We start from the raw sequence: 23,570 nt of genomic DNA on the forward strand, positions 1-23,570 counted from the left end.
CTGATGGGTCTGCCTTTATAAGTCACATAGTCTTTTTTCTTTGCTGTTCTTAATATTCTTTCTGTATTCTGTATGTTTAGTGGTTTAATTATTATGATGTGGTAAGTTGACTTTTTTTTTTAGTGATCTAGTCTGTTTGATGTTCTGTAAGCTTCTTGTATCTTCATAGGTATTTCCTTCACTAAGTTGGGAAAGTTTTCTTCCATGATTTTGTTGAATATATTTTCTGTGACTTTCAATTGGTTTTCTTCTCCCTCTTCTATCCCCACTATTCTTAGGTTTGGTCTTTTTGTAGTTTCCCAGATTTCCTGGTCATTTTGTGTTATGACTTTTTTTTTTTTTTGGCTGTGGTGTTTCATTGACTGATGAATCTATTTCCTTCATTGTATCCTCTATGCCAGAGATAATCTCTCCTGTCTCTTGTATTCTGTTGGTTATGCTTGCATCTGTAGTTCCTGTTCATTTACTCTGATTTTCTATTTCTAGCATTTCCTTGGCTTATGTCTTCTTAATTGTTTCTATTTCAATTTTCAGGTCTTGAACTGTTTCCTTCACATGTGTAATTGCTTTTTCATGCATTTCTTGGCTTTCTTTAAGGTATTTATCTATTCCTTCCAATTTTTTCTTCGTATTTTCCTCAATTTCTTTAAGAGAATTTTTTGTTTCCTCTTTAAAGGCCTCTGCAATAGTGGTTCAACATACGAAGGTCCGTCAATGTAATACACCATATAAACAAACTCAAAGAAAAAAACCATATGATCATCTCACTGGATGCAGAAAAGGCATTTGACAAAATCCAACACCCCTTCATGATAAAGGTATTGGAGCGATCAGGAATACAGGGAACATACCTAAACATAATAAAGGCAATTTACAGCAAGCCAACAGCCAACATCAAATTAAATGGAGAGAAACTCAAAGCAATTCCACTAAAATCAGGAACGAGGCAAGGCTGTCCACTCTTCCCATACTTATTCAATATAGCACTTGAAGTTCTAGCCAGAGCAATAAGAGAACATAAGGAGATTAAGGGGATACAAATTGGAAAGGAAGAAGTCAAGCTTTCCCTATTTGCAGATGACATGATAGTATACTTGAGCGACCCCAAAGATTCCACCAAGGAACTGATACAGCTTATAAACACCTTCAGCAACATAGCAGGATACAAGATCAACTCAAAAAAATCAGTAGCCCTCCTATATACAATGGACAAAGAAGCGGAGAAGGAAATCAGAGATACATCACTCTTTACTATAGCCACAAATGACATAAAATACCTTGGGGTAACACTAACCAAGCAAGTGAAGGACCTATATGACAAGAACTTTAAGTCTCTGAAAAAAGAAATTGAAGAAGATATTTTTAAGGTCTCTTTCTTCTGGTTATTTTACGTTGTGATGTTCAAGACTTGCTGTTGTAGAATTGCTATCTTCTGGTGATGCTCTATTGCTATTTATGTTGTTTGTATGTATTTTTGTACTGACATTTCCCCCATCTCTTCCTCCAATAGGTGCAAGAGGTTGCCTGTGTATGATTGAGCTGCTCTTGGTACAATCTGTGCTTGCTGTGTCTATGTCTCAGGGAGCTGCTCTTGGCCCAATCCAAGCTGGCTGATTCTGTGTCTTAGGGAGCCTCTTTTGGTCCAATGAAAGCTCTTGGTCCAATGAGAGCTGGCACATTCTGTGTCTCAGGAAGCCACTAGGGTTACAGGGGGTTGGGTAGGTTTGAGGTAGGTTATGGGTCTTGTAGATTGCAGGGTCTGATGGGGAGTGTTGGTGGGGGAGCCTGTCCACAGGTGTCTTGTCTGCTGGCCAGCAACTGGGGCAGAAATTGGTGGGGGTTCCTGGGGACTGGTCATGTCCCAGGGCCTGGGTCCTAGAAGCAGGACTCTGGGTGGGAGAAGAGTCACTCACCTCTTGTTCCAATGTGAGCTGGCAGGTGTCTTTCTCTGCTGGCCAGCAACTGGGGCAGAAATTGGTGGGGGTTCCTGGGGACTGGTCGTGTCCCAGGGCCTAGGTCCTAGAAGAAAGACTCTGGGTGGGAGAAGAGTCACTCACTTCTTGTTCTAATGAGAGCTGGCAGATTCTTTGTCTTGGGAAGCCACTGGAGTTACAGAGCGATGGGTATGTTTGGAGTAGGGTATGGGTCTTGTAGATTGCAGGGTACAATGGGGCGTTTTGGTGGGAGAGACTGCCAGCAAGAATCTTCTCTGCTGGCGTGCACCTAGGACAGAGATGGGTGGGGTTCTCAGGGACTGGTTGTGTCCCAGGGAGTAGATCCCAGAGGATGTACAATGCTTTATTAACTTTAAAATTTTAGCACACTAATGAAAAAGGAATGACAGTTATGGAGAGACATTAGATAATAGAAAAAAACTGCTGAATTAAACCAGTCAGTATATTTCAAAGATGTGTTGACCTCAGAATGGAATCCAAGATATGTCTGACATTGCGGAAGGTATTTTGTTTTTCTTTCCACAGGAGAAGAAAAGCTATGGATACAATCAAAATTGATAAAGATTAGATTGAAACAGAAGAGACTCCTTGATTAGAAGAGTTGATAGTTTTTCAAACAACATGACCATTCAATCTAAACCAATTTCTAAGACTAACAATTGCTTTTCATTTGATCAGATGTAACCTGTCAAACAGGAAAGTTGCCAAAGTTAAGGTTGATGCAGGGTTTTGTTTTGTCTTTTCAGGAGAATGAAGGCATTCAACTAAGGAGTCAGAAGAATACTGAACAAATGAGACATCTGAAATAAAAGTAAAAATCATCTGGAGAAAATATCCCAAGGAAAAGAGTAAATTGGTCTAATGGTATTTCACATTTCCAACAGGATCAAATTTAATAAATCTTCCCAAAAGTTTGTTTCTGCTGTTTTCTTCAGACATATAAGGTATATGGACTTTTTGTATTTCCAGCTCAGTTAAAAATCAAAGCTGGCTTTGGAGTTGAAGTGTGGCTTTCTCCTCTAATCCCAAGCTTGTTTGTCAAAGGAAAATCCAAAATCTCTGTCTCATGTCAGAAGAGCCACCTGCTATGGGACAGAAGAAAAAACAAAATTAAGTATTCTTTTGTCACTAATCTCATAATTTTTTGATTTATTTTAACTCTTTAAAACTTTTCTTAAGGTATAAATACCTCAAGAGTTATAAATTAATATAATATATAATAATATAATACATTTCTGTCATGATATTAATGGTTATGTAGAGTACTGACTAATTCTAGCAAAGGCTTCATCTAGATTCCTCTAAGTGATTTCAGGTTTGAGAATCTATCAGGTAACTGGATATTAAGTTTTTGTACTCTGGATGTACTTAACAAATTGTGGTCCTTTAACCTCTTCAAGGTCTGCTGCATATGACATTTAAAATGCTTATGTTTTCTGCAGTGAATCAAGACCATTCCTAACAGAGATCTTTCAAGTCTCCAAAAGCAGGAGGGGTCCCACTATTACATTTACACTTGGATTGAAAGGTAAGTGTGGCATTCTCTGCCAATGCTCTCTGAAGTGAGATAACTTGAGAAGGGAGTAGTCTTTGGAGACCCCTCTATGTTAAAAGATGGATAGTGGTCATAAGTGAAGACAGTAGTAGGTGGCTTGAAGGTTAACCCTTTTTATTTGAGTGTAAGAATTTAGGCCTTGGCCAGAACATGCAGGCAAGGTGCCCATTCTTGGATAGTATGGTCTAATTTTTTTGATATGTATAAAACACACACAAAGGGAATTCCTACTTAGTGATACAGAACCCTGAGGCATAGCACTCCTGTTCTGTAACATAAAGAGAAGTGGTGAATTAAGTCTAGAAGATGTAGGGGTGGGACCTGGAGCAGGGCCTATCCAAGCTTATGAAAGGGCTTGGCAATGGTATCCAGGAGGGGCTTTTGTGAGGAGGTAATGGCTGCCTCATATAAGGGGCAGATTAAAAGAAAGAGGAGATTCAGGGGCTTAAGAAGTCAGTCATCACTAGGAAGGACAGAGTTTTAGTTTTGTCTTGGGTGGTGGGAAGTGTGAGTGCCTGAATGAAGTGTTTTCTATCAAAGTTAATGGCCTTGTAAGTTGGAATAATACCTAGTCCTTGATAAATTACCCAATGTGTAGACTGATGGAACTTAGAGGGTGAGACCCTACCTGTACCATGGCCAGACGGAAAGTTTAATAACAACTTTAATAAGGTGTCAGCCTGTCTAATTTTCAGGGATAGTACAATGGAGATCATCTATGTATTGTATAAGCTTGGATTTAGCAAGAGACAAAGAGGGGTCAAAGCTCAGAGTCTAGCCAAGTAGATTGGGCTGCTATGGAACCTCTGGGGTAGGATAGTCCAAGTGAGTTGGGCAGAAATGTATATATTCAGGTCAGTCCAAGTAAAGGCTGATATTTTGTGAATCGAGGTTGAGAGGAATAGAAAAAGAAAGCATCTTTTGGACTGGAGAGGTGGCTCTGAGGTTACGAGCACTGACTGCTTTCCCAGAGAACTAGGGTTCAATTGTCAGTACCTACATGGTAGCTCACAAGTGTCTGTAACTCTAGTTTCAGGGGACTAACACCTTCACACAGACACACATACAGGCAAAAATGCTAATGCACATACAAATAAATAAATTATTAAAAAAGAAAGAATCTTTGAGGTCTAGGACAGAGAAATGGGAGGTCTCTTAGGAGATTGTGGAGAGCAGAGTGCTACAGGGTGGAAGGGAACCATTGGCTGTTGATAACTTGGAGAACCTGAACCGAGTAGTAGGTTCCATTGATTTTTTAAAAAGTTTTATTTATTTATGTATATGAGAATATGTATATGTATATGTATGAGTATATGTATATGTTTGCCTACATGCCAGAAGACATCAGATTCCATTATGGTTGTGAGCTATCATGTCATTTCTGGGGATTGAACTCTGGAAGAGCAGCCAGTGCTCTTAACTGCTGAGCTATCTCTCCAGCCCTCTATTGGTCACTTTTTTTATAACTAAGAATATGGGGTGTTAAAGGGGGAAGACAAGGGGTACAGTAGGCCTTTTCTTAAGAGATCAGAGATGCTTAAGTCCCCAGAGGCTTTGGAGAGTCGATATTGAGACTGGGTAATGTATGAAGTAGGGTTTTGCTATTGGATGACAAGGAGGGAATGATGCTTGGCTATAGAGGTGTTTCAAGTGTCCCATATTTAGAGATCTACCTGTAAGGCCAGTAAAGCAAAAGGTGCATCAGATTGTGTGGTTTGGAGGAGGAGGAGTGAAACAGCTGGTGAGCTTTGGGTCAAGTGAACGAGAGTATGAAGAAAATAATGGCTCCCACTTTAGTTGGAGATCCCTTCCCAAAAAGGGGACTGGGCATAATTGGTACCATTAAGGAGAAGGTGAAAGGAATATGCCTAAAGATATAGCTAAGTAGGATTTGGTGAGGCTGGTAAGATGATTCTCATACTCTGACATTAGAGAAATGAGAAGGAGAGGTAGGTTCCAAAAACTACATCAGGACTCAAAAAGTAGCTCCAGTGTCCAGAAGGAAGATGATGGATTGCTCTGATACTGTGATGACTACCTGAGTCTTCCTGTAAGAGATGAGAGTGGTCAGACCAAGGGATCCTAGGCCCCCTTAGTCATCCATAGCTAGACCTAGGAGGTCAGCTGGAAGGTGATCTGGGCTCACTGTCCCCATACTGTGAGGGCCATGGAGAATTCAATAACTCAATATCCTTCTGGGTGGCATCTTGGATATGGTTGAGGTAGTTTACCTGGACTAGGGCAGGGTTGAGCTCAGTGACTTTCTTGTCCACATTTAAAGCATAGTACTAGAGGTTCTTGGGCTTTGGGAGGCTAGGTAGCCGAGGCAGTTGCTATGGCCAGATGAAAGGCCTCAGTCAACATCAGGTATTTTTGTTTTGGGGCCTTGTCATCTCTCCCATGGCACACCTTGAAGACCACCACCAAGACTTATGGAGTCAGGGTTCCTCTCTCTAGGCATTTGAGTTTGGCCTTAATATCCATAAAACTAATGGAGAAAAAGTTGCCATAAAGAGTTGTTTTCTATCTGGGTTCTCCATATCCAGATTGGTATATTGTAAGAGTGCCTTTGTTAAGGTGGTCTAGGAATTGAGATGGATTTTCGTATCTGTCCTGGGTGACCTCTTGGATTTTTTTCATTTTACTGGTTTAAGGATAGCCTTGTTCAGACCAGTCAGGAGGCAAGTTAAAAATTGATCCCTAGCAAGGATGTCCCCTGGAGTATTGTAATTCCAAACAGGGTTCTGTTCAGAGAAGGAATCAGCTCTGACTGGGAGGATAATATTAGTTTGGATTTTGTCTGCATGTTCCCTAGCCTGGTCCCAGACTCATTTTTGCTTCTCAGGGAAAAGAGCTGAAACTGTTGGTGAGAGTCATATAAACATCATGGAAAGTAAGGTTATAAGAATAGGGCAATATACTGGAATTCTCTAATAAAGGTGGAGGAGTTAGCAGTGTAGGACCCCAATATCTTTTCTATCTGAGAGTTCACTTAATGAGAAGGGGACATGTATCCTTACCAAGCTGTTCATCCAAGCAACCCCCTGCAAAGGGAGAACTATGTCCTATTTAAGCTGGGTAGGGGCAAGTAAAGATGATCTTGTGTCAGAGTAGGAGTGAGTAGCAGGACTGGGGACTATCTTTGGACTGAAGATAGGCACTAGGGGGGGTTGATTTGGGTGGCTTATCATGAAGGAGGACAAAAGGAAAACCAGAGAGGCTAGACAAGAAGAGGGTGCTGTGGGCTGAGACCAATAGGGAGGAAGGTTCATTAGCTGAGTCAAAAGTGGTAAAGAAATCATTTTGTTCAGGCTTCATAACTAGAAGGAGCTGAGTAGAGAACAGGAAGAATGGAAAGCTTGGAGTGGACATAAGAGAAAGCTTGGACATAAGGAATCTCTTTCCATTCCTGGATTGCTCACAGTATTTTTGAAAGTCCTGAATAATATTGGGATCTAAGATGCTATTAGGTGGCTATTTGGATTAACTAAGGTATCGAGGTCAAAATTTGCTATGGAAGAACCCTTCTGTATGCTGTGAATGTGTATCACTCACATTGGTTAATAAAATGCTGACAGGCCTGTAGCTGGGCAGGAAGGTAGGTGGGACAAACTGAGAATGCTGGGAAGAAGGATGGAGTTGGGAGTTGCTAGTCAGACACAGAGAAAGCAAGATGAGAATGTCATATTGAGAAAAGATATCAAACCACATGGCTAAATATAGATAAAAATTCTGGGTTAATTTAAGTGTAAAAACTAGTTATTAATAAGCCTGAGCTACTGGTTGAGCATTTGTAACTAATGTAAGCCTCTGTGTGGTAATTTGGGAAGCAGCTCTGGGTATTTGGGAGCTGCTGGTAGGACAGAAACTTTCCTCTGATTAGAAAATTTAATTACAAAAATTATAAAAAAATACAAAATTTGTATACAAGCCAAGCAAGTATAAGGTCCTTCAGGTTGGGTGTCAAGTGGAAGGGTTGCAAGTTTTCTAAAAGGCATCCAAGTGGGAATGAAAAGCTGTGGAAGACACTATTGCCATGGATGAGAATGGGGGAGGGGAAAAAGGTCACTTTAAAATATTTGCCTCGGGCTCAGGGAAGACTGAAAGAGGACCAGGCTATCCAGTGGGTCATCACTACACTCAATGGATAAACAGGCTTGACTCTTGGTTCTGAGATTTCAGTGAGGTCTGAAGTCTTGCCTAGAGGCAATGAAAAATTGAGCTCAGTGCCTAGAGGAGCTGTTGGGTTATGGACACCTCCAAAGGGAAGGTGAGGAAAGAAGGCAGGAAGGGAAACAATACCCAGGCTGGGTCTATGGAAAATGCAGGATTACAGATCGAAGGGTTGGGGCATAGGATCAGATGAAGAGGACTGTAATGACTGTGGCTGGGTTATCTCTGTCTCCACAAGTACCAGAGAGTGCAGGACATCCAATGATTACCTCCTCAGATTCAGGGAAGAATATACACTGATCAAAGGGGGAACTTACTGAATTGCCACTGGTGGATGGTATGCTGAGCAATTGATGAGCTGGAACTAGAAATGAGGGATAGGTTTCCAGTGTAACTCAGACCATGAGTGGGAGTACAGGCATGAGGGGAGGCTATCAAGTCATGGAATCAATGTAAGTGTTACAGCTCTGAAAGGAAAGGTATCCTGGCAGCCGAGAGCCAATAAATACTACAAAATCACACTGCACAATAAAACTAACACAAGAAATTTATCGGAAAAGACACAAGAGGGTGGCTGCCTTTGCTTGGGAGAGAAGCAGCAAAGAACTCAGCAGGTGGCAGGCTTTATATAGGGTTTCTTACTAGTGAATATGGTGGGTCTTTGCAGGGTGGCTTGGAATTGGTAGGATGCTGTGGCCTGACTTGGAGGCAAGTTCAGGGATTGTTGGGATTTGGTGGCCCTATATTGGAATTTTTTATTATGTAGGGTGGAGCTTGTTGGCCTGTGTTGTTGAGAGGGACTAGAAATGGCCATTGGAGTAGTCTGGGGTGGGTCCTGGCCACTTGCAACTCCAAGGGCTTACAACATGGGTTCTGCAAAGAAAGGAAACCCCAAATTTAAAGGTAATGGATTCTTTCTCTTGGTTTCAGTTCAGCACTGTTGCAGCCATCTTTGTTTAGTAGTGTTTGATCCTCAGTGTGAAGACTGTGAGAGTTTATTTAATGAAGTTGTGAATGTGAAGCCTGGGCTGCATTTTCAGGTAACAAGATGCTGAGGTATCCAAGCTATGAGGCACCCACTGTGGAGAACTGCATTATAGGGAGTGGAAGTGACCAAAGAGAGAGATGTATGAGAGGTTTCATGGAGAAAGAGATATCTTAACCCTTTGAATCATAAGTCCTAGGTGTCTGAAACAGAGCTTCTGTTTTGGTATTTGTCTTGTCTTTGGTATCAGTCTTTCTTTGCTCCAGTCTTCACTCACTATGTCCCCTGTGCTGTGGGATGGTCTGTATGTCAAATGTGTTGCTGATTGGTCAATAAATAAATCAATGATTGGCCCGTGGCCAGGCAGGAAGTATAGGTGGGACAAGGAGGAGAATAGAGCTGGGAAGTGGAAGGCTGAGTGAGAGAGACACCGCCAGCCACCATGATGAGAAACAGCATGTAAAGATGCCGGTAAGCCATGAGGCAAGGTATAGATTAATGGAAATGGATTAATTTAAGCTGTAAGAACAGTTAGCAAGAAGCCTGCCACGGCCATACAGTTTGTAACCAATATAAGTCTCTGTGTTTACTTGGTTGGGTTTGAGAGACTGTGGGCCAGTCAGGAAAACTCTAGCTACAAATGGTGCCCAACATGGGGCAAGAGTTTCCACCTAAAAACTGAGAAAAAAGACTCTAAAATGGAGCTAAAAACAGCTTCCTAATTGTCTCTCTCAAATGAGCGGCAGCTGCCAGTTTGAGCTACTGGCGGGTTCCTAGCATGCGTGCGTGCGTGCATGCTCGACCTGCAGTATGGTGGGAATGAGGCCTCTGCAAGTGGCACATTAAGCTGTGTGGTGGATTTAGCCTTTGCTAGTACAAAACAAAAAAAAAAAAGGTTTCTGGGCTACACGCTGCTTTGATAGAAGCATAGACCCACTATTTCTGAGAGTTGATGGCTCCCAGAGCTGGCGGAAAATGTATCACTGCCATGTTCAGAAACAGCATGTAAAGATGCCGGTAAGCCATGAGCCATGTGGCAAGGTATAGATTAATGGAAATGGATTAATTTAAGCTGTAAGAACAGTTAGCAGGAAGCCTGCCACGGCCATACAGTTTGTAAGCAATATAAGTCTCTGTGTTTACTTGGTTGGGTCTGAATGGCTGTGGGACTGGCAGGTGTCAGAGATTTGTCCTGACTGTGGGCCAGGCAGGAAAACTCTAGCTACACCCCTGTGCTCTACTTTGGAATGGAAATGTATATTCTATGCTGTTGTATGTTGGTAAGATATAATTTATTTTTTAATTAGCAAGTGTCACAGTCAAGAGACTGCCTTGAGTATCAGAAGAGACTTGGGAACAATGTTAGGACTGCTACAGAATATCAGGATCTGTTAGACTAAATGTTAAATAATGTTAACTATTTATTTAACTAAATGTTAAATAACTAAATAAGTTAGACTAAATGCATTTGCATCATGGGTGACCATGAGTTTTTCATGACCTTTGTAAGAATGTTCTGGGTTGAATTAAAATTCTCAAAAGTGGCATGATGCATTTGAACACTTGTCTCTGGTTTATGTCTTTCTTTCAGGTGGCTTGGGAGAGAGAGAGAGCCTTTGTGGAAGTAGTACATTACTTGGGATGGGCTTTGGGACATAAACTCACCCTACTTTCTGTTCTTTGTGTCTACTTTCTTATGGTTGAAACTGATCATCCATCTTCCTTTTCTTGCTGCCATGCCTTCATTACCATTGTAGACTCTATACCTAGATAACATAAAATAGAACCAATTGCTTTTCCTTGGTAAGCCATCTTTCTGTAATGCCTGTCTTTATTTTTTATATTTTTGGCTGATAGGCATTGAGTGTAATTTTGTTATTGTTATTATTTACATGTCCAAGTATATGCTGTTGGACTGAGCCTCAACCATATCTTGAATTTTGAAATTTGTCAAAAGTTATCATCCTTTCTAACAGGATGTATTGTATTCATGATTTTAATACTGCTGCAGACTCCTGGTTCATGGAATTGTAGTTGTGGAATATTCTACCTACTGTTTCTGTATGAATTTAATTTTAATGTTTTTAAAATATATGTGTATCATTTCCCTGTATGTATGGATGTGTAACAACTGTGTGTTCTGTGTTCACTGAAACCAGAAGAATGCATTAGCTTCCCTGCATCTTGAGCTATGGATGATTGTGACATACCATGGAGTGATAAGATTTAAGCCCAGGTCCTCTGCAAGAGCAACAAGTACTCTTAACAGCTGAGCTATTTTCCTGATCAGTTTTTGTGTTTTGTTTGTTTGTTTTGTTTGTTTTTCTTATAGATCAGCATGTACCTTGCTAATGCTTTTGAGAATATTTCCATCTGCCAGGCTTTAACTTAAAAAAAAATTCCCTTTTAGTAGGTTCTTATTGGTTTACAGTTAAAACTTGGCCACTCCATTTTTCTGGAAAGTAAGTACAAAACTGGAGTGAACATCCAACTCTTTGGAGGAACCTCCAGAGAGATCTCAAGTTTTTTCCATCTTTTTCTTTGTTTGTTGTTGGTTGGTTTCAGACAGGGTCTTACTCTGTGTACCTCTGTCTTACCAGTAACTAGGTGCAGAGACCATGCTGGTGTTGAACTCAGAGATTTACCTTTCTCTACCTCCTGAGTGTTGGGATTAAAGGTGTGAGTCACCACACCCAGCTTGTCCATTCTGTTTTGAAGTTAATAATTTTTGATATACTCAATACTGTACAGACATGCTTGCAGGAAAAACAACCATAAACATAAAAACGATTTTTTTAAAGAAAAAGTATATCCGCAATACAATAATTAAGAATAACATTGGCCGGGCGGTGGTGGCGCACGCCTTTAATCCCAGCACTCGGGAGGCAGAGACAGGCGGATCTCCATGAGTTTGAGGCCAGCCTGGGCTACCAAGTGAGTTCCAGAAAAGGCGCAAAGCTCCACAGAGAAACCCTGTCTTGAAAAACCAAAAAAAAAAAAAAAAGAATAACATAACATATATACACATACATAACATATACATAATACCTATGTAACATTGTAATACATGTACACACTTAAATTTCATTTTAATGATTACTATCAATAATTCAAGGTGTATAATAATCTCCATTAAATTCTGAGAATAGGCTATTCTGGTGGTTTGCTACTGTGAAGAACTGCATAGGAGGAATGGAAGTGACCAAAGAGAAAATACATGAGAAGCTGCATGCAGAAAGAGCTATCTTAACACTTTGAAACTAAAGCCCAAGTTGTCTGAAACAATAAAACTTCTGTTTTAGTGTTTGCTATGGTGATATTTTATTTGTGCTGAAATGTGATTTTATTTGTATATTAACAAAGTTGCCTGGAGATCAGAGCTAAGAGCAAGCAATTTAGCAGAAGCCTGGCAGTGGTGGCACATGCAGGCAGAATCTCTGTGTGTTCAAGGACATAGCCAAGTGGTGACCCGAACTTTTAATCTCAGTATGAACTATAGAGACCTGTATAGAACTATAGAGGTCTGTATAGACAGGCAGTGATGAGGAAGTCATGTGGTTGGGTTTAGAACCAATGAGAAGGCAGAACAGAAAGGCAATAAAAAGACAGGACACAGGAAAAAGGGTTCTCTCCCAGGAGAAGGACAGCCGCAAGTGGTAAGATAAGGTAGTCTTACCTCTTGGCTACTGCTCAATCTCTGGGCTATTAACTCCATATTTGGCTCTGTGTTTCTTATGTAATAAGACTGTTTAGAATTACATCTACATTTGGTGCCCACATGGCAAGAATTCATTACAAACTATTGGTGGTTACAGCCTAGCTTGGCCCCAGCTCGAACCCAGCTCAGCCAGAGTTTATAGGCCCCAGACCCAGCTGGAGCTACTGGTCTGGCTACACTTGACTGTAGCTGCAGCAGCTATAGCTGGAGCTGCTTATGGCCGAATTACCAACTCACATGGTCGGAACTTAAGGAAGCCGCACCAGAGCTTAGGCTCCAATTGGCTCGTGTTGGAGCACATGGCTGGGTTTCAGCTTTTAGCCACAATTCGTGGTTACCCTTTTTTTCATTCTCTCTCTCTCTCTCTCTCTCTCTCTCTCTCTCTCTCTCTCTCTCTCTCTCTCTGTATTCCCATTTTGGACACTAGGTAGCTGTTTTGAAATACCCTGGGATTTCTACTGTTCTATACAGACTTGGTAAGTTAATTAAGATATCAGTTATTTTAAAAGGAAAAATTACTTAAAAGAGAAAATTTTGTCCACATAAAAAATGAGTATTATCTGTACAATAAAAGGAAACTGGTCTTTGTTTGATAAAACTTTAGGCAGTCTGAAAATGGAAAAATTATATGATAAGATTAATGTTGATGGGATGTACATTACACCAATTATGCATATTATTACTTTATTTATCCTTATTTTAAAATTTAAAAAGATAGTCAATTAAGTGTCAGGATAAAAGCTTTAGAAAAACCTGTTAAAATGAATTATAGAGAAATTCAGACTCAGACAGAAGAATTTAAGGGTGAAATTATTTCAGGATTGGATTATATGGTTATAGAAAGAAAGCCTGTTTTCAAACAATCAAACTTAATTTATCTGGTAACTGTACAGCAGCTACCTGGTCAAGTGAATGTACAAAATAATTGGACTTCAATTGAAATGTTAGATTTAAGAAGGTTTAAGGAGGCAATCATATCTTATGGCATGCATTCCCTATTTGTAAAGCAAGTGTTAAACTCCTGGTCAACTTGTAATAAGATTATTCCCCAGGACTGAAAAGAGCTGGTAAATGCTATCCTAGAACCTGGAGCAAAACTGTGGTGGTGCATATGGTTCAGAGATGAGGCTAAAACCATAGAAAGTCAGTGGAGGGCTAGAGGTGTGGAAATCTCCCAGGATCAGCTTCTTAGAGAAGACCAATATGCTGAAATACAAATACTATGTTTATATGATAACCAAACCCTAATTCAATGTTGAACGGCAGCCATGAATGCACGGGACAGAATTGAGGAAGCAGGAAAGAATACTGAGTCATTCACAAAAGTTATAAGGGCCCAAAAGAATCCTTCATGGATTTCTTACAAAGACTGACTTCAGCAATAAATAGAATAGTCCCCAATTCAGAACCTAGTCAGATAACAATCCAATCTTTGGCTTTTGAGAACATGATTGCAGCATGCGAGAGAATAATCAGGCCATTAAAAGTAAGATCTGCACCCTTAGAAGGTTGGATTAGAGACACAATTAATGTTGAGTCTCATGGCCATGATGATATATGGATAGGAGAAGCAGTTTCAAGAGGTTTGAGGAATGTCAGATGTTTTGGATGTGGAAAGCAAGGTCATTTGAAAAGGGACTGTAAACAGGGCATTCCTAGAAACAATGTTTCTTTAAGGAATAGTGGCAATAGAATGCCCCTTACTTCTGGAGTATGCAGAAAGTGTGGTAATGGTAAACATTGGACCAAAGAATGTAGATCAACAAGGGACAGTAATCCTTTGCCTCCATCAGGAAACTCCCAGAGGGGCCTCAGGCAGACCCCCACAGCAAATCCAGTTCAGACATTTCTTGCAGTCATAGATCAAACTTCTTCTCAGAGCAATTAAGTAACTAAATGCCTATTGGAATAAACCAAGCTGCTCAGGGTGATGGAACAGCTGAGACAGAGAGAACAGAAAATTCAGGAGAAACTATAAAGAAAAATTTTTGGCAAACTTCTATAAATGAACAAAGGCCAAATTTAACAATAAGAATAAATGATATTTTGGTTTCTGGTCTGGTAGTCACAGATGCTGATGTGACCATAATTGCACCAGAATCTTTGTATCCAACTTGCCCTCTTCAGGAGGTAAACGTTCAGCTGTTAGGGATTGGAACATTATCTCAAGTGAAACAGAATGCAAGATGGTTCGAATGTATAGGCCCAGAAGAACAGAGAGGAAAATTAAAACCATATGGGGCTAACATAGCTATGAACTTATGGGGTAGAGACCTGTTACAACAATGAAATACACAGATTAACATCCCTCCAACCTCAGAAACAAATCATAAACTAACACATGTTTCTGAGAGAAATATTAGAAGGTATTATTCTAATGAGTGGTCACCAGCCATCCAGATTGCACAAGAACAAGGCACAACAACTGATGATCTTCCAAAGACACCAACAGCTCTACCTTTAAAATGGTTAACAGACAAGCCTGTATGGGCTCAACAATGGCCTGTAACAACAAAGAAACTCCAGGCTTTAGAACAGCTGGTAGAAGAGCAGTTAAATGCTCAGGATATTCAAGAATCAACCAGCCCTTGGAATTCTTCTGTATTTGTTATTAAAAAAAAAAAAACCTGGTAAGTGGGGAATGGTAACATACTTTAGAGCAATTAACAAATTAATTCAGCCAATGGGCTCTTACAATCTGGTATCCCTTTGCCTACTCTGTTACCTAAAGGATGGCCTCTCATAGTTATCAATTTAAAAAAATGTTACTTTTCAATACCCTTACAAGAAAAAGACAGAGAAAGATTTGCCTTCATGGAGTCTACTTATAATAATTCTCAACTGGCTAAGAGATATCAATGGAGGGTCCTACCACAGGGAATGTTAAATAGCCCAACCCTGTGCCAATATTTTGTATAACAGCCATTGGAAGTGATACGTAAAAAAAAATTTCTAAATCCAAAATTTATCATAATATGGATGATATTTTACTAGGTGACTCAAATTCAGATACTGTAGAAAGAACGTTTGAAGAAGTAAAGAAATTTTTGCCTTACTGAGGATTACAAATTGCTCCTGAAAACATACAAAGAGGAGATTCTATTAATTATTTAGGATATAAAATAGGTCTACAAAAAATTGCACCCCAAAAGGTGCAAATTAGGAGAGATCAACTACAGACTCTTAATGACTTTCAAAGATTATTTGGAGACATTTCTCATCTATGAACTATTGTTGGGGTAAAAAATGATGAACTGAATAATTTGTTCAAAACCTTAGAAGATGACAAGGACTTAAATAGTCCAAGAGAATTATCACCTGAAGCTAAGGAAGAATTGACCTTGTTGAAAAGAAAGTGCAGGAAGGACAAGTGGACCATATCAATCTAAATCTGGATTACATTTTGGTTAATTTACCATCTAGGCATTCTCTACAGGAATATTAATGCAGAGGGAAGATATTATATTGGAATGGATAATTTTACCAAATAAACAGAGTAAAAAAAAATAAAAATTATGTGGAAAAAAATCTCTGAATTTATTTTGAAAGGAAAACAGAGCCTTCGTCAATTAGCAGGAATATGCTCAGCAGAAATTGTCATACCTTTAACTAAGGAGAACATTGAAAAATTATGTGCAGTAAGTGAACCTTGGCAAGGAGCCTGCAGTAATTTTTTGGGAAAGATTAACAGCAAATATCCCCAAAGTGATAGTATTGATCTTGTAAAGAGAGCTGATTGGATCTTGCCTTGAACTGTATGGGAGTTCATATCTGGAGCTTGTACATTTTATACAGATGCAAACAAACAAGGAAAGGCAGGTTACAAATCAGAAAATTTAGGTAAAGTGGTTCAAAGTCCTTATATTCAGTTCAAAAATCTGAATTGTATGCTATTCTGTTGGTATTAATAGATTTTCCAGAACCTCTTAACATAGTTACTGACTCTCAGTATGCTGAAAGAGTGGTATTACATATTGAGACTGCAGAATTTATCCCTGATGAGTCAGAATTAACTTCACTATTTATTCAGTTACAAGATATAATCAGGAATAGGAGTCATCTATTCTTATATATAACTCACATCCAATCCCATATGTGTGTGCTAGGCCCTCTAGCACAAGGTAATGATGAGATTGATAAATTATTGATAGGAAATGTGCTGGAGGCCTCAGAATTTTATAAGAAACATCATGTGGATAGTAAAGGTTTAAAAGGGGACTTTTCTACACCCTGGCAAGAAGCCAAAAAATTGTAAAGAAATGTCCTTTTTGTTCCTTTTACATTCAGATGCCATTACCAGCAGGATATAACCCAAAGGATAGTCAGAGGAATGAAATTTGGTAGATGAATGTGTTTCACTTTGCAGAATTTGGAAAACTGAAATATGTGCACCATACCATTGATACTTACTCATGATTTCAATGGGCAACTACTTTGAGTTCTGAAAATGCTGATTCTATAATCACTCATGTGCTAGAAGTTATTGCCATCATGGGTATACCTGCACAAATTAAAACTGACAATGCTCCAGCATATGTCTCTGTTAAAATGAAACAGTTTTTTGCTTATTACAATATAAAAGCATATTACAGGTATACCACATAATCATACAGGCCAAACAGTTACAGAAAGATCAAACAGAATGCTAAAGGATATGCTAAATAAACAGAAAGGGGTAACAAAAAACCCCAGAAATAGACTGCATAATGCTCTATTAACTTTGAGTTTTCTCAATGCTAATGAGAAAGGAACAACAGCTGCAGAGAGACATTGGATAATAGAAAAAAAAAACTACAGAATTAAATCAGTCTATATACTTTAAAAATGTGCTGACCTCAGAATGGAAACCAGGATATGTGTTACATTTGGGACAAGGTGTTGCTTTTGTTTCTACAGGAGAAGATAATCTGTGGATACTGTCAAAATTGATAAGATTCAATTTGAAAAAGAGAGACCACTTAATTAGAAGAGGTGATAGTTCATCAACCAGTGACCATCCAATTTAAACTTATATCATTAACATATGCCTTTTCATTTAATCATATGTAACTTGCCAAAAAGGAACCTCCCCAAAGTTAGTCTTGGGGAAAGGTTTTTGATTTTGTCTTTTAGGAGAATGAAGGCTAAGGAATCTGAAGAACACTGGACAAATGAGACAACTGAAGAAAAAGGAGAAATCATCTAAAAATTTCCCATGAAAAAGAGTAAAATTGCCTATTGGTATATCATCTTTAAAATTTCATAAGTCTTCCTAAATGTTTGTTTCTGCTCTTCTCTAAAGACATTTAACACTAATGGTCTTCTTGTAGTCCCAGTTCAATTAAATTTAAAGCTGGCTTTGGACTTGGAGAATGGCTCTCTTCTTCTTTAAACCCAAGCATGTTGTTAAAAGGAAAATGCAAACTCTCTGTATTATGCCAGAAGAAAGAGCTATCTTCTGATATGGGACTAGAAAACAAACAAAAAAAACTTTAAGGGACTATTCTATTACTACTAATCTCAGTTCATGGATTCTATTCTGATTTTTTAAACTTTTCTTGAAGTATGAATTTTATATCAAAATTTACAAGATATATATATATATATATATATATATATATATATATATATATATATACATACACACTAAAGAGGTGTAAGTGTATAAATTTGAAAGACAATATAAGATAGTTCTGTTAATCATGTAAGTTAGGATAGATAGTGAATCAGGTAAATTTTGGACTTACCAAAATAGGATAGATAATGGAATTATTTTCTCTGAACTTGTCAAATGCAAATGGACTAGACATTGTTTAGGTGTTTATTGCTTGTATAGTTATTGTACTTATTGTATATAGTTTTTCTTATATTAGTAATAAATTTTTTCTTTTTATTAGAATAGAAGGGAGAAATATAGTGATATTTTATTTGTGCTGAAATGTGATTTTATTTGTATGTTAATAAAGTTGCCTGGAGATCAGAGCTAAGAGCAAGCCATTTAGCAGAAGTCTGGCGGTGGTGGCACATGCCTTTAATCTGATCAAATGGCAGGCAGAATCTCTGTGTGTTCAAGGACACAGACAAGTGGTGACCTGAACCTTTAATCTCAGTATGAACCATAGAGATCTAGAGGTCTGTATAGAGAGGCAGTGATGAGGAAGTCATGTGGTTGGGTTGAGAACCAATGAGAAGGCAGAACAGAAAGGCAATAAAAAGATGGGACATAGGAAGAAGGGCTCTTTTTCAGGGGAAGGACAGCAGCAAGTTGTAAGATAAGGTAGTCTTACCTCTTGGTTACTGCTCAGTCTCTGGACTTTTAACTCTTTTTTTGGCTCTGTGTTTCTTATTTAATAAGACCATTTAGAATTAAATCTACAGTTTGCCTTATATATCAGTCTTTCTTTGGTGCAGTCTCCCCTAACTATGAGGAGGTGTGGCCTTGTTGGAGGAAGTGTGTCACATTCCCTTCTTGCTGCTGGCTGATATGGATCTTAGAAGTCTATGCTCTTTATCCAGCACCATGTTTGCCTGCATACTGCCATGATTCCTGCTATGATGATAATGGACTAAACTTCTAAAACTCTAAGCAAGCCCCAATTAAATATTTTCCTTTATAAGAGTTTCCATAGGCATCTTGTCTCTTCATAGCATTAAACTAACTAAGACAGCTACTGATATTCTGGATAAGGTAGAATGGCTACCCCAGCTATAATAAATAAGTAAGTTCTATATTCTAAATATTTGTAGTTGTAAATTTACTATATGTTTTGGTTTATTTTTTTTTCCTTTAGGTCTTGTTGTTATTGTTAATCTAACCAAATGAGATTAGCAATGTGAAAGCTTTATTTTCTGCCAGCCAGGGCTTTCAACCTACAATGGGATTTGAGAAAATAACATTGAACATAGGAAAAAATGGGCTTATATAGACAAAAAAACCTGTGTGCTAGGGAGTTTCCAAGAGATTTTGGTTACATAGAAACTTGACAGAACATTTCAAAATTATTTGGCAGAATAATATTTCAAGGTGGATGTCAGCATTCCCACTCTATCTGCTGGTCAAACATCAAATTACATCTACCACAATTATTCAAGGATCTGACCTGTAGTAAATGACTCTTAAATGGTAAACTAATAAACAAATAAGTATATAACTTAATTAACTAGTTAATTAAAAAAGACAAGAAGAAGGTGAAACAATAAAGAGATAGGACAATCTTAAAACCCTTCCCAGGTCAATGGCTGTGATTATCCCAATGCAAGAGATTAGGCCCCTGTTCACTGTTCCTATGGACAGGATGCTAGAAAACCTTACTGAAGAGATAAGCAACATAGCTGGGATGAATACACTTTCAGTCATAATTGTTATTCATCTGGCAATTCATATCTTATTCTTTAAAAATGGTTTGATAATAGTGCTAAACATGAGAAATTGACTGAAAAAGTGCAAAACTTAGAAAATGATAAGGATAAATGGGCTGAAAGGCTACATGTATTGAAATATAATATGCAAGCCTTACAGATAGTCATCAAAGAGGATAAAACAGCTTTGACTGATAAGCCAAACCCTTTAGAGGTATTTATAAACAAGGAGAACAAAAAAGTAACTGATTATATGCAAGCTTTGGAACAGCTTACTAGTCAGGAGATACAAACCCTATAAAAGATAATTGCTGGAAAATTCCATGCCTTAGAAAAATTTATTAGAACTTATAATAAAAACATTCAAACACAAACAGAAGAATTTAGAGGAGAACCAACCATACCATTACCTTTTAGAATTACAGAAAAGTGGCCTAAGGTGGTTACTACATCACCCATTATATTTATATTGTTACTATTTATGAAAGGCAACTAAGTGACAAATATCCCCAAGGATATACAAAATATAAATGGTATCCTATACAATGTTAGATTTAGTATTAAGGAAACAATAGTTTCCTATGGTATACATTCAATATATGTGAGGCAGATGTTGAATACATGGTCCTCTCAGAACAAAATTCCTCCAAAGGACTGGAAACAACTAGTCACAGCAGTACTCAGCTAGAATATCGTCCTCAGCTAGAATGGCCTTAGAGAAGCTAAGGCCATTGAATAGCAAGATAATGCTAGAGGTTTTGAGATCTCCCAGGATTAAATACTTGGTGAAGGCAGTTATGCTGATATAAATATGATGCACATAGCTTGTCCTTGTGCCATACAACAGCCTTAAATGTTTGGTACAATATTTAAAAATCTGGAAAGAGGACTGAGCCTTATACTAAGGTTATGCAAGGCTCAAAAGAACCCTTCACTGAATTTTTGCAAAGATTCACTTCAGTCATAAATAGAATATCAGACCCAGAGTCTAGGTGAGTACTGAATCAATCTCTGGCCTTTTAGAATGCTAATTTACAATGAAAAAGGATATTTTGGCCATTAAAAGATCAGCACCCACAGAAGAATGGATCCAAGACATGGTCAATATTGAATCTCTTGACTATGATAATGCTTGAGCATAAGGAAGAATCAAAATGTCAAATATTTTAATTGTGGTAAACAAGGTCATCTCAGAACAAATTGTAGGCAGGGCATTGTAGGCAATGTTTCTTCCAGGGACAAATCAAACAGAAGGCTCTAATCTTCTAGATTATGCAGAAGATGCTGCAATGGCCAACACTGGACCAATGAATCAGATCATTGAGGGACAAGCAAGGCATTTACCATTGGGAAATGCCTTTTGGGCCTCTTGTAGGCCCCCATGTGGATCATGGTTCAGTCATTCCCTGTTACCATGGGGGAAAATCATACTGCTCTAAATGATACAATGGCTTTAGAAGATAAAGCAAAAGTTCCAGGAAAAACCATAAAGTAAATATTTTGGGAAACTTCAATAAATGATCAAAGACTAAGGCTAAGGGCACAAATAAATGACATTGTAATTGAAGGTCTTCTGGACACAGGGGCAGATGGAACTATGATTACATCAGAACCATGACTTCCAAATTGGGGCTCTTCAGGAGGTAGATGTTCAGTTTTTAGGGATTTAATCCTTATCTCAGATAAAACAAAGTACAAGATAGGTTGAATGTATAGGTATAGAAGGTGAGAGAGGAAAATTGAAGTCATATGGGGTTAATATAGCAATGGATTTATGGAGTCATGACTTTTTACAGCAATGGAATACCCAAATTAACATTCCTCCAATTTCAGAAACAGACCATAAACCAACACAAATTTCTGAGAAAAATATTAAAAGGTATTATAAAGAACAGTCACTGACCATTCAGGCTGTACAAAAACAGAGCACAACAGCTGTTGATCTTTCAAAAGTATCAACAGCCCTACCATTAAAATGGTTAACTGACAAGCTTGTCTGGGTAGAACAATGGCCTTTGACATCAGAAAAATTAAAGAGAATCAACCAACCCTTGGAATTCTCCTGTGTTTGTTATTAAAATTAAATCTGGAAAATAGAGAATGCTGAATTCCCTTGTCCTCTCTGTTACCTAAAGAATGGCGTATTATAGTTATTGATTTATAGGACGTTTTTTCTCACTATACCTCTACAAGAAAAGGATACAGAAAAATTTGCCTTCATGGTGACTACTTATAATTCTCAGCCTGTTCAAAGATATCTATGTAAGATTTTCCCACAAGGGATGCTAAACATCCCCACCATGGGCCAATATTTTATATGACAGCCATTGGAAATAATTCATGTATAGTGTTTTAAATCTATAATTTACCATTCTATTAATGATATCTTATTAGCTGATTCAAATATAGACACTTTAGAAAATATATTTATAGAAGTAAAGAAAGTTTTACCTTGCTGGAGATTACAAATTGCTCCTGAAAAATACAGTGAGGGGATTCTATTAATTATTTAGCGTATAAAATAGGTCTACAAAAATTCAACCCTAAAAGGTACAAATTAGGAGAAATCAATGACAAACTCTTAATGACTTCCAAAAATTTCTGAGAGTAACAACTTAAGAACTGAGTAACATGTTTCAAGCCTTAAAAGGAAACATAACTTAAATAGTCCCAGAGAATTATCAGCAGAAATTGAGAGAGAATTAGCTTTGGTGTAAAGGAAATTATAGGATGCACATGTGAATTGTTTGGATCCAGAACTTGATTGTATTCTGGATATATTAACGTCTATGCATGCCACTACAGGGATTTTAATGTAGAGGCAAGATATTATCTTAGAATGGATATTTCTACTGAACAAACAGGGTAAAAAATCAAAGACACATGGAAAGGATTTCTGAGTTGGTTCTAAAAGGAAAATTAAGACTGTATAAACTCACAGAAATGAACATAGAAGAAATTGTAATACCTTTTACTAATGCTGAAATTTCTTCTTTATGGGCAGAAAACGAACATTGGCAAAGAGCTTTCAGCAATTTTTTGAGAGAGATTAATAACAGATATCCCAAATGCAAGAGACTTCAACTCATAAAAGCAAACAGTTGGGTCTTTTCTCACCTTATATGGGGAACACTAATAGCTGGAGCCCCTACATTCTATATTGATATAAGTAAGTCAGGAAAGGCACGATAAAAATCAGGAAATTTAAGTAAAGTGGCTCAAGGCCCTTAGGATTCTGCCCAAAAGTCAGAATTATATGCTATTCTTATGGTATTCATCTACCTTACAGAACCTCTTAATATACTTGCTGACTCCCTATATGCAGACAGAGATATTTTACACATTGAAAACCACTGAACTTATTCTTGATGAATCAGAATTAACTTCACTATTTATATAATTACAGGAAATATATATATATATATATATATATATATATATATATATATATATATATATCAGATCCCATATGTTCCTGCTGGGCCCTCTAGCACAAGGTAATGATGAACTCTATCAGCTATTAGTGAGAAATGTGCTGGAAGCCTCAAAATTTCATGAGATACACCATGTCAATAGTAACGGTTTGAAAAGGGATTATTCCATCACTTGGCAATATGCTAAGGAAATTGTGAAAAATAGCCCTACTTGTTCCTTGTATAATCAAACTCAATTATCTGCAGAGAGCAACCCTAAGCGTACTCAAAAATGAGATTTGGCAAATGGGTGTGTTTTATTTTGCATAGTTTGGAAAAGTAAGATATGTACACCATACCATAGATGTATACTCAGAATTTCAATGGACAAATGCTTTGAATTCTGAAAAGGCAGGTTCTGTAATTACACATA

General features: G+C 38.0%; 1 pseudogene; it reads left to right on the plus strand.

Moving 5' to 3' along the window:
- LOC128094742 (zinc finger protein 431-like) overlaps window positions 1-23,570 on the plus strand; it is a 102,263-nt pseudogene that overhangs the window by 55,859 nt on the left and 22,834 nt on the right.

The sequence above is a fragment of the Peromyscus californicus genome, unplaced genomic scaffold (genome assembly GCF_007827085.1).
Source record: "Peromyscus californicus insignis strain IS unplaced genomic scaffold, ASM782708v3 Scaffold_4__1_contigs__length_199733344, whole genome shotgun sequence".
Lineage (NCBI taxonomy): Eukaryota > Metazoa > Chordata > Mammalia > Rodentia > Cricetidae > Peromyscus > Peromyscus californicus.